The sequence below is a fragment of the Pezoporus flaviventris genome, unplaced genomic scaffold, assembly GCF_033815535.1.
Source record: "Pezoporus flaviventris isolate CSIRO_AGI_PZ_B2104156 unplaced genomic scaffold, CSIRO_AGI_Pfla_v1 ptg000022l, whole genome shotgun sequence".
Lineage (NCBI taxonomy): Eukaryota > Metazoa > Chordata > Aves > Psittaciformes > Psittacidae > Pezoporus > Pezoporus flaviventris.
In genome coordinates, this window is record NW_026892570.1 from 214423 (window position 1) to 225687 (window position 11265).

The 11265-nt window shown below is 41.2% G+C and overlaps 1 long non-coding RNA gene across 1 annotated transcript in view; it reads right to left on the reverse strand.

Annotated features, from left to right (window-relative positions):
* The window catches only part of LOC133270767 (uncharacterized), a 46838-nt gene extending 36860 nt beyond the window's left edge, over positions 1-9978 (reverse strand). The window contains exon 1 of the long non-coding RNA XR_009743899.1: positions 9893-9978. This is a non-coding gene — a long non-coding RNA (uncharacterized LOC133270767). The remainder of the gene's footprint in view (positions 1-9892) is intronic.
* Between the last annotated feature and the right edge of the window lie 1287 nt (positions 9979-11265).

Genomic DNA, 11265 nt, shown 5'->3' on the forward strand with positions numbered 1-11265 from the left:
AGGCCAGGTTGGAGAGAGCCTTGGGTGACATGGTTTAGTGTGAGGTGTCCCTGCCCATGGCAGGGGGGTTGGTACTAGATGATCTTAAGGTCCTTTCCAACCCTAAGTATTCTATGATTCTATAAAATTTGTTCTCAGAAATATCATTCCAATACTGAAATCTAAGGCAGAGGTTTTCTGTGGATTCTAAGTAACATGTGTTAGAATTCATCTAATCAAAGAAGCCCTCAGAGTGGTTTCTGAGGATTTCTCAGTGATCTTTCTCACCTTTTGAACAATTCTTGTATTAAATATTTGTAATACATAAGCATTAAAAAAATATTTCCACACATCTCCCTAGACTGCACATGTGAACACAGGTTCACGAGTTTTACAAAACAAAAACTGATAAAATATGCACTTTATTCCAGCATATAGCCACACCATTACTCCTAGTAATGGTGAATTACTAAGTAAAACAGATAATAGTTAGGGATTGAACTCTAAGTCCAAAGTATATTCAGCTCAGTGAAGCCATTCAACTGCTTTAACACATGCTACATACACACTTTGACAAATCATGCAGTTAGGATAAAATTTATTTACTGATCTCCTTGAGAATGGCCCTAATGAAAACTGTCAAATGATCAAAACTACAGTCTGATTACAGCAAATTTAGTAGCAGAGAAATGCTGAGCTTCAAAATGCCCAGTAGCTCCTCCAGAAAACATTTAAAAAACAGACTCACACGACAGCATACTTTCCTCAGAAAGTGATAAAAGATAGAGTGCCCTAATCTGTTCAAAGCAGCCACATACTAGTTCTTTACGCTAGATCGCAATAGGATCAATACATCATCTCTGTATCTTATCTGGTTTCTTAGGTCATCATTCAGAAACATCTGAATTAAGGCTTGAAGAATGCCAGTGAAATACTGTACCACCATTCCCTTGCCATTATCATGATGCTTCTATCAATCCAGAAATACTTGTTGCATTTAATGTGTGTCTCTCTACCTCAGATACAAGCTCTAAAGTGTGAAATACTTCACATACACGATTTGCAATAAAAAGACTGCAAGTACTAAGCAGGTTCCTCTGTTTTGTCTGCATTTCACAGGGTGCCAGCTGTTTCTCCACATAGCCAAATATAAAACACAAGTAACATGCAATCCCCAAAAAAGATCCTTTGTTTATTATTAACCTGAGATTTCCAAATGTCCAGGTATTAAAGACAATCAGCTGATCAGAACTGCAGAATTTAAAGCGTGAGGGATTAAAAATTAAACATTGTTACAGACTGCACTGATAAAATACAATAATAAAACTAAGACATAATACTGCAAAATAAAACAATCTCAAACTTAAAACTAAAATTTTCTACTCCTACAGATGATAGTACATCTCATTAAAAGAAATTCCTGATGCATTAAGTTTAAAAGTACTAAAAAGCATCAAGTGCAACAACAGACTATTTAATGTTACAATTAAAAACAACTTTGTAAGAAATTGGTGCCCTTCAAAACATATCCATTTAAAGATGCATTTTTTTAAAAAAAAGCACTCTGAAGTAAAAAAAATCTCTCATGTCACCTTAACACCTAAATTGCTGTAGATTAAGATGGCATTATATAGAAGACATACCCTTAAATCTGTCAGAACGGGTTTTAACTCACCTATTTTTGAGTTTCAGCATGTAAACAGTTTGAAAACAAGAACGGAAGTTTGAAATCTCTCTGTGTCATGCAGTAACAGAATGGTAAGGCGCTCTAGTCTAAAGGAACTACCGTCTTTTCCATGGGAAATTATGATCAATTTAATTTCAGGGACAGACTGCCAGTGCTCAAGTCAGTTCATAATTCTAAGCAAGACATTCTCTCCCTATCTTCTTTCTCTTGGCAATAAGAACATCCTATAAACCTAATTATACAGAAAGTGTAGTTTTCAACTGAGAATCCTGTATGCGCAGAGACCTGAATAAATCTTATCAAAGATTCCAATTTTTCTCATAACTACAGGCTTGGCCTGATAAAATTGCAGGTTCATCAGAACTAGAGTAAAATGGATTTGAAAGAAATGAATCACAGAATCATAGAATCATTAGAATCTTGAGTTTTATTTAAAATACAGTCACCACTACTATGCAGAAGAGACCATGTTCAGACAGCAAAGCCTACTAACTGCAGCCACCAAAAAAAAAATAAAAATGCAGCAATTAATTTTCAAGCAAAGATTGTTTTCCTATTTACAGTTCAAAATGCTATCTAGAGAAAGTTAATCATCCCTGTGTTATTATATATCATGAGTCTATTAGCTATGAATGTTAGAAGAAATGTACAAAGTAGTGATCATTCAATCAACTGGAAAAAGATTTGGTTTCAAAAGGACATTTGAGAAAACAGAAGCAAATCACGGCTAATGAAGCTGGCCTTTACGTCTTGTTTTTTGTTTAAAAGCACGTATATTTAATTTGCACTGAGTTAAAGAAGCATCAAATTTAATTTTCCTACAACAAAACTGAAAAGAAACAAGATATTAAGCACATTAACAAATTTTGTTCCTTTTTCCTCTTTTTTTGGACAAAACCCCATGCCTTGAAACACAAATATTGCTGTGCTAAGCAATTATCCATAGATTGGAAATAAGTACATAATTATCTTTTTTTTCACACTGCTTTTGATACTTGCTTTAAGTGCATATGTTTTAAGTGGAAAATGTTCCTTCTCTGTGCTGTCTTCAACTCATGCATCAGTGAAGAATTTGCAGGCAGAAGTGACTGAAAAAATAATTTCAAAGTTTCCTGTGCTGCAACCGTAACTCTGGGTTAATTATACAGCAGCGGAAAGTGGAATGTCCAAGAAACTGTAATACCATTCTATGCTTCTGATTTAAAGAACCTGAATTTTACAGATTTTTCATAATAGGCTGCCATATGCTGGAACATTAATTTTTCAGCTATACCTTACAGTTCTTCTAGCACTGATATTGCAGTGCTGCTTTTCATAGGAACTGATGGAAGACTCCACAGGACATAGTATTTCAGAAAAACAAAAGCGGATTACTGTCCCTATTTAAGAAAGAAACGAGATCCAGTCAACAGTCAAATGTCAAACTATGTATCTGAGTAGTAGAAAAGGGCCAGGTAGAAAACCACACCCTGCTAGACATACTGAGAAGTTAGCTTACTCTTTCAAGAAACACTGCAAATGAAGTTGTATCTACAAAATCTTCATCTAAATTTACACAGAATTTTATACACCAACAGATGTGAGGCAAAGCATAACTACAGAAAATCATCAAGATACAAGATGGCTCAAAGGCCACTTAATGCACAGTTTAAAACACATAACCAAAAAAAAATTTGTAAGCTACTGATAAATTTCAGCATTTAAGTATGATAGAGAATGGAAATTTTTCACTTTTTCTTTTTTTTTTTTATTGGTCATCTGCTCAGCAAAGAAATAAAAATCTTCAGGGGTCTTTAAACCACAGGGTAAATGAATTTACTAAGTGAAAATAGGGAAGTACTAGGGTAAAACAGATTAGTAGTTACCTGCTATTTACCAGTAATTTCTTTCCTGAGATTTTCTATACACTTTATCGTAATCAGATTCTAACTTTTGAATGAAATTTTATTTACTTGAATCAAATTTTAACTTCATTTTAGCATATTTGAAGTAGCAACATGCACAACATTACAAACAGTTATGAGTGAACCCTTCCAAGGAGATACCCAAAGCATGCTTTGAGTAAGCTTTCTCAGTGCCCAGGCTAATAAACAACTGAGCTAGTAAGAGTCTTCAGGATGCAGCAGCAAGTTGATCGCTTCTTCCAAAACAAGCCCAGAAGTAACTCTTAATGGCACTGAGGCGGAAAATATTCACATACATTTGTAAAGTACTTCAATTAGTGATACTTGGTGCCTGACCCAAAACAATATAAAAAAAATCTTTCCAGGATTTTCTCCTTCCATGACACTGATCCAGAAACTTACTTTGCAAAGGCAGCTAGCTGCAACAGCTTTTAAATGAAGTTCAAAGGACATTTATTATTAAAAAAAAAAAAAGTAAAGAAACCCAAAGATCAACATGCAAATACATTAAATCAAACTGAAGCCAGAGAAAAGTAACATAGCTGAGATAAGCTTCCAATATGCTGGATGATACAACATGCATTCTGCATGCAAAAAAAAAGGTATGTCCACATCTTCTGGAAAACAAATTCCGAATTAGATCTGATTTTGATGTTTGCAAATGAAGCTGCAGGCTTAGATGACTATCCAAATTAAAGAGATTAAATTAAACACAGTACATTTACAACATGAGGAAGTGGCAAAATAGATCTCAAGGGCCTTGAAGACACATTTGAAACAAACAGTTCTTGAGGCAACAATTCGTACACTGCTGCTCATAAAAAAAAAAATCTAACTTGTTTTCCTCAGTGGAAGAACTGTTAGACCTAGAACTGTTTAGAAAAAAGTAAAAAGAAAAACATAACAACTAGAGCTTGTATTTAATATTTTACTGCATAACATAAAGCTGAACTATTTCCCAGGGCAGGGGTAACGGGTTCAAACTTAAACAGGGGAAGTTTAGATTGGATATAAGGAGGAAATTCTTTCCTGTAAGGGTGGTGAGGCACTGGAATGGGTTGCCCAGGGAGGTTGTGAATGCTCCATCCCTGGCAGTGTTCAAGACCAGGCTGGAGGAGGCCTTGGGTGATATGATTTAGCGTGACATGTCCCTACCTATGGCAGGGGGGTTGGAATTTGATGACCTTAAGGTCCTTTCCAACCCTAACTTTCTGTGATTCTATGATTCTTTCCTACAAGAGTGCCCCTTCAGAAGCATTTTTTTGTTCAAACTGACCATTGGTTGACTACAAACCAAAAAGGAACAAAATTAATAGTGGCTTTCTATCATTTTCCCATTCAAGTGGAAGCCAAGCAGTAATCTGTCATGGATCAGCACTTACTAGACATAAAATCAACATCTATTACTTGAAGATGTTTTCTGCTTATGCAGTGGGGAAAAAAAGTGACCTGGTGACACACAGAATCATAGCATAGTTAGGGTTGGAAAGGACCTTAAGATCATCCAGTTCCAACCCCCCTACCATGGGCAGGGACACCTCACACTAAACCATCTCACGCAAGGCCTTGTCCAACCTGGTCTTGAACACTGCCAAGGATGGAGCATTCACAACCTCCCTGGGCAAATCATTCCAGTGCCTCACTACCCTAACAGGAAAGAATTTCCTCCTTATATCCAATCTAAACTTCCCCTTTAAGTTTTAACCAGTTACCCCTTGTCTTATCACTACAGTCCCTAATGAAGAGTCCCTCTCCAGCATCCCTATAGGCCCCCTTCAGATACTGGAAGGCTGCTATGAGGTCTCCATGCAGCCTTCTCTTCTCCAGGATGAACAGCCCCAACTTTCTCAGCCTGTCTTCATACGGGAGGTGCTCCAGTCCCCTGATCATCCTCGTGGCCCTCGTCTGGACTTGTTCCAACACTTCCATGTCCTTTTGATGTTGAGGACACCAGAACTGCACACAATACTGCAAGTGAGGTCTCACAAGAACAGAGTAGAGGGGCAGGATCACCTCCTTCGACCTGCTGGTCACGCTCCGTTTGCTGCAGCCCAGGATACGGTTGGCTTTCTGGGCTGCGAGCGCACACTGAAGCTGGCTCATGTTCATTTTCTCATTGACCAACACCCCCAAGTCCTTCCCCGCAGGGCTGCTCTGAATCTCTTCTCTGCCCAAGCTGTAGCTGTGCCTGGGATTGCTGCAACCCAGGTGTAGGACCTTGCACTTGTCATGGTTAAACTTCATGAGGTTGGCATCAGCCCACCTCGCAAGTGTGTCAAGGTCCCTCTGGATGGCATCCCTTCCCTCCAGGGTATCAACTGAACCAGGTTTTTGAGAGTTTTTTGGATTTTTTTTAACAGGAAACGTGTTTAATCGTAGCTATGAATCAATAAAGATATGTTACAGCAACCCGTAAGAAAGGAAAATAAAGGTATGGCATACAGCAGTCCGTGCTTCTTTGAGTGCTTTCACACTAAATTGCTGTGGAGGAAAAAAGAGAAGGTAGACAGCTAGATGTATTTATGAATATTACACAGATCATTAAAAAACAGGAGGTCATGATTTTATCTGATCTAGTTAAACGATATGAGCAAACTGTGATTGTGATATTACAGAGCAATTTATTAATCTAAATGAACATCAAGCAGGTCATTCACTTGGGAAGGGCCGTAGATAAGACTATGAATCATACCAAATTAGATAAAATGAATGTATGTGCTATTCCGTTTGCTTTGTGCAAGCGAAACAATTTATTGCTTAGTTCACCCAACCACAGCTGCTCAGAGAGAAATTCAGCCAAGAGTTAGTCTTTGGTTTTAGGATGCAGTTCTTCAGAATTTCAAAAATCAAAGCTTGTGATGCATAAGCTCCCAAGTTCATTTATATGAGCTCAGTGGCCAGTACTTCATACATGGTGTTCCTGCATAATGAGGGAATTCTGGAATTCTGAGTACTTATTTTAAGCTAGTCCTTGTAGTTCTGTTTCAAAGTGGAAAGATACTACTCAATGTACTTCTTTCCACTAGTATTAGGCAAAAACGTAACTTATACAAAGAAAAATTAAGCAAATATGGTGGAACAAAGTAATCCAAAGGCAATCCTAACAAGAATCACTTAGCAAGTAACAGAAGATGAACAACATAAAAATAAAATCATTCATTTCTTCTTTCTTTCTCTTTTGGAAGAGTAAAGATGACTACATTATACTACCCACTAATCTCCCTTTTAAGTAAAACAATCACTTCAGATAATTCTAATTCTGCCTTGCCTACTATGCTATTATTTCCCCAGGTTGGGCACTGATTCTACGATCTTCATCAGGGACTGTAATGATAGGACAAGAGGTGATGAGTTTAAACATAAAAAGGAGATGTTCAGGTTGGATATAAGGAAGAATATATGCCTGACAAAGGCAGGCAGACAGCTTGGAGGAAGGCTGCAGAAAAGCAAGCAATCACTATCAGATATACCCTCATGACTTAGAATATAAGCACTCCTCTAGCACACACATCCCAGAAAGATAAACCAAGAGCCACAACTGCCAGTTAACAGTGAGGAGCTGAAACACAGCAGCATTTTTTATCTGCTCTGTATTTGCAGTGAGTTATGGAGCTGCACAGGCTAAGATGTCTTGACTGTGCCCTCCAACACTTAGATGGCTCAGGTACAGTCACACTGACTAACTCAGCTCTGTCTGAGCCCTTAAGGTTTTCACCAGCCTTTCATTCACCACAGTCAGATCTGCTTACTGACAGTATGAAAATGATGCATAAAATCCACATTAAAAAAAAAAACATCGAAGAATAAAGTGTTTCTGGCAATTACAAGACCTACAGCAGAAAACTGACAAACCATGCAAAGCCATTAGTGTGCTGAGAAAAAAAATCCTGTTCACTCTAAATGCTCAGTCTTGGCTCTTCAAGCTTACTATTAAATCAAAAAAAAGCTTATTTTCATAATAATAATAATATAGTCTTCTGTTTTAGATTAACTGAGACAAATCTACTAAGGACATCAGTAAGACGGACTCTACCATCACTAAACTTACATGGATGTATTTCCTTTCTCTGTATCTTTCTGACTTGTGCAAATGTGTATCAGTTTCATCACAGACAGGTTTCTTACTCAGATATAATAAACTGCGTTTTAGAACAACCCTGAATGTCAGCCCGTCCACTGCCTTCAAAAAATTAAAGTGAGCTGACACATCTAAAACTTTCCCATTCTCAGAAAGATTGACTTCTGTTTCCTGGAGAAATGTAATGACTTCAAGGAAACAAAAGGTTGAAAGAGATGTCTTGCTACCACAATGAATGCCAGAGAACACTTCATCTACTTGTATGGAAATTCCTGGTTTAACACAGTGCTTCTGTCCCCAGGTGAAAACGTAAAACTGGACTGTTTCATTCTAAATTATGGCTGAGAATGTTCAGAAACTCACTCTTTTTTTGGCACAGTTAGGAAGACAGATCTTACAGAAGGACGCCCATCACGTATTTCAGACCATGGTCCAATTCTCAGAATCAGATGAGCCTTCACGGGACTTCCTGCTGTAGTGAGCAGCCAATCAAAATCCATGTCTGTGCTTACTCCCTCTCTAAACACAGGACACTTCTCTGAGAAATGCAAAAAAGCAGTGCTGGTCAATTCCTTTGCTATCTTAGAAACTCCAAAGCACATGAGAGCATTTCATGGCTCAGTCTCATAGCTTCATGATTTCTTCTGTTAACCTTATGTTTTAAATGGGAAAATTGATAAGTGACTACAGCATCCCATGCATAACAGCAAACCTTTCAGTAAAGCCTCAACCTGTTTTCTGCTCTGTTTTCTTGACAAAGCATGGCCTAAAACTGAAGGGGAAAGAAAAAAATAAAAAGTTCATAGGCAACCCACATGAACTCTTCCAGGTGATTAATATTAAATAAAGGGCTACGACAGCAAGTCTATCAAATATGCATCCTTATTACATATACATCCAAATCTGTCATGGTCTTGTCTGGCTGGAGATCTTCCTACTTCCCATCAGGAGTCAATGTACTGACAGCCTACCATTTTTATGTTAATTCTTAAAACTGCTGCCTCTCAAGGGCTGTTTATCCATGCGCTCTCCTCACCATAACCACAGATTTCTATGCAGGTAATAGGCAAAGATGGTAGCAACCGGACACAAGGCACTGAAGGCAAGTCAGTATTAGTGGGTTTCATTTTCTTTTTTTAAATCAGTTTCATGTTCAAATCACTTTTTAATTCAACACTGAGAGCAGCCGGTTCAGCCTTGGTTCGTGATCTACAGTTTTGTTCAGTCTTCCTAAAAACTTACGTATGTGAAGCCTGGCCAGTTATTCGGTGAGTTACACTATGTAGGCCGCTACATCTTGACCTGACTGAAGCAGAGATGAAAGCAGAGTAAGCAAGGGAGTGTAAACACCAGGACAGGGTAGCACTGGAGACACAGACTTCTCCTCTGGCATTGGTTACAGCAAGAGATGCTGCTCCCACACTGGGAGCTTTGATTCCTGGGAGCTTCTGCATCGAGCTGTTTTTCTGTTTGTCAGAGAAAAATAAAACTCTCCTAGACTGAGGCTACTTCACCTTAGTTTAAGATTTTGTATTTGATGGGTCTAAGTGTCTTGGTTTCTTTCAGACACTCCTGGGGGCTTCTTTTTCCCCGCCTGTACCTTAGCAGCAAGAACTCTAACGGAGGCGTGTTTGCGTCTGCATGGAGCAGCAACAAACAGCTCGAGAGGCTGAAAGCCGCCAGCTTCATCTGCGCTGGAGCTCTCACCAAAGCAGCCGCCAAGCTGAACTACGACCAGCGGAACAGCACTCACGGAGAAAGTCAAGTGGTTGATGCAGGCAGCGGTGCCTCGGGAGCGATGCTCCCAACAGTGGCGCCAGCAGGCTGCTGCTGCCTCTCGCTGCGCTTACCGCGAGGCCCTGACACGCGTAAGGCAGGCGAGGCGCGCAAATCCTGTTACTGAGCTTGCAGCTCTATTTCCCTTGTTACTTCTTACCACGGCATTCCCGTACACAGCACCGCGACGGCCCCACAGCGCCCGCTCCGGTCTGGGTTGGGTTAGGTTAGGTTTGGTTTGTCTCTAAGGAAAACCACTGCGTACCAACCCTGCGCGCACCGGGCAGCGGCACCCGCCGTTCCCGCCCCAGCCCTGCCGCGCGGGGGCATCTTGAAAGGAGCCCTGCCTGCACCGGCACAGACCCCCGCACTCGCAGAACCCCCACGGGAACAGGTATTCCCGCCTGGCGCGGGCAGGACGCGCAGGGCCGTGCCGGGGCGATGCGGGTGTCGGCAGCCCGCACTCACCCAGCAGCAGCAGCTTCAGCTCCCGGCGGACGTTCCGCTTGTCTGGGCGCAGCTGCCGCTCGGTTTCAGCGCTGATGCTCTGCGACTCCTTCTCCTCTTCAAAGGAACAGCCGGCCGTGGCCCCCGACTCCGACACAGCAGGGGAGCGGAGGAAAGCCGCGCCGTCCCGCCCCACCGCGGAGAGGGGCCCCGGGTCGGGACGGGCACGTGGTTAATGTTTGCGGGCGCGGCCGGGCCCCTGCTCTGGCTGGGCGGGACCGATCCTCCCGCCGCGCAGGGAGCTGGGGTTGGAGAGACACCTGGCAGGCAGGCCCGGGGCAGGGGGAGAGGGGCGCCCGGCAGGCGGCAGAGCGTCGGGGCTAGCGGGAGCCGGCTGCTTAAAAACAGAACAGAAAACCCTCATAGACACTGAAAAGCCCCCAGAATAAAACCATCACCCGCAACCCCGCACACACCCGTTGGAGGAAGTCAGGAGGCGAGAGGGGCGACCTGAGAGGTTAAGTATCGTAAAACGCTGCATCTGGGGCTTGCTTTCTCTTTTCCCACCCGACATCCCAACAAGGATGGAAGCGTGAAAAGGAGGGGACATGCCTGCGGATGGCATTAGCTGGTTTTCATTTTAGAGGGCTTTTTGGAATTAGATGTATTTCACTCATTGCTTGCACGGTTGAATCTAGCATTTAACTGCTTTGTGTTTTGTAAGGAACACAGTCATGGAAAGTGGCATCTACGTCATGCCTGCAGTAGGAAAACTAGGGTCCTTCAGAGAAGCTACAAAGTAAGGCTGCTTCAGGTGCCCTGTGGAACTAGAAGAACTTTAAGGTCACTTCCCACCCAATGGTTTCCAATGTCCTGGAAGCTTACCATATCTCATGGTTAAGCCAATGGCTGCTTTGCTGCTTTTGCCTGCTGCAAGTATTTCAAGGTCTCTGGTAATACAGGTATATAGAAATTAGTGTTGTTATTATAAAAAGGCATGTTTGCTATTCATTGATATTAAAAGCACTGACGTATTACAGAACGTATTACAAACTATTACCATCCTCTGAGGACACAACTGAAAGCAAGGTGCTTGACTCGGTAGCGCTGAAGAGCTACATGGGCACTTGTACTAAAATTCCAAATTAGCTCCAGGGTGGTTGAGGTGGGAACTCCTTTCAGGACAGAGATCCTACAGCTGGAAAAAAAAAAAAAAAAGGTGTGGGTTTTTTTTTTTTCAGTTCTGCACCTTCTTTTCTCTGTGCAGAATCATCTTCACAGCTATTTCAGGACGCATCTGCTAATGTAACCCTACATCGTACTCCATGTCCCAGAGTTTGAGACTCATTACAAATTTTCAAACTTAACAAGTTTTCAAAATGGTATTTATGACT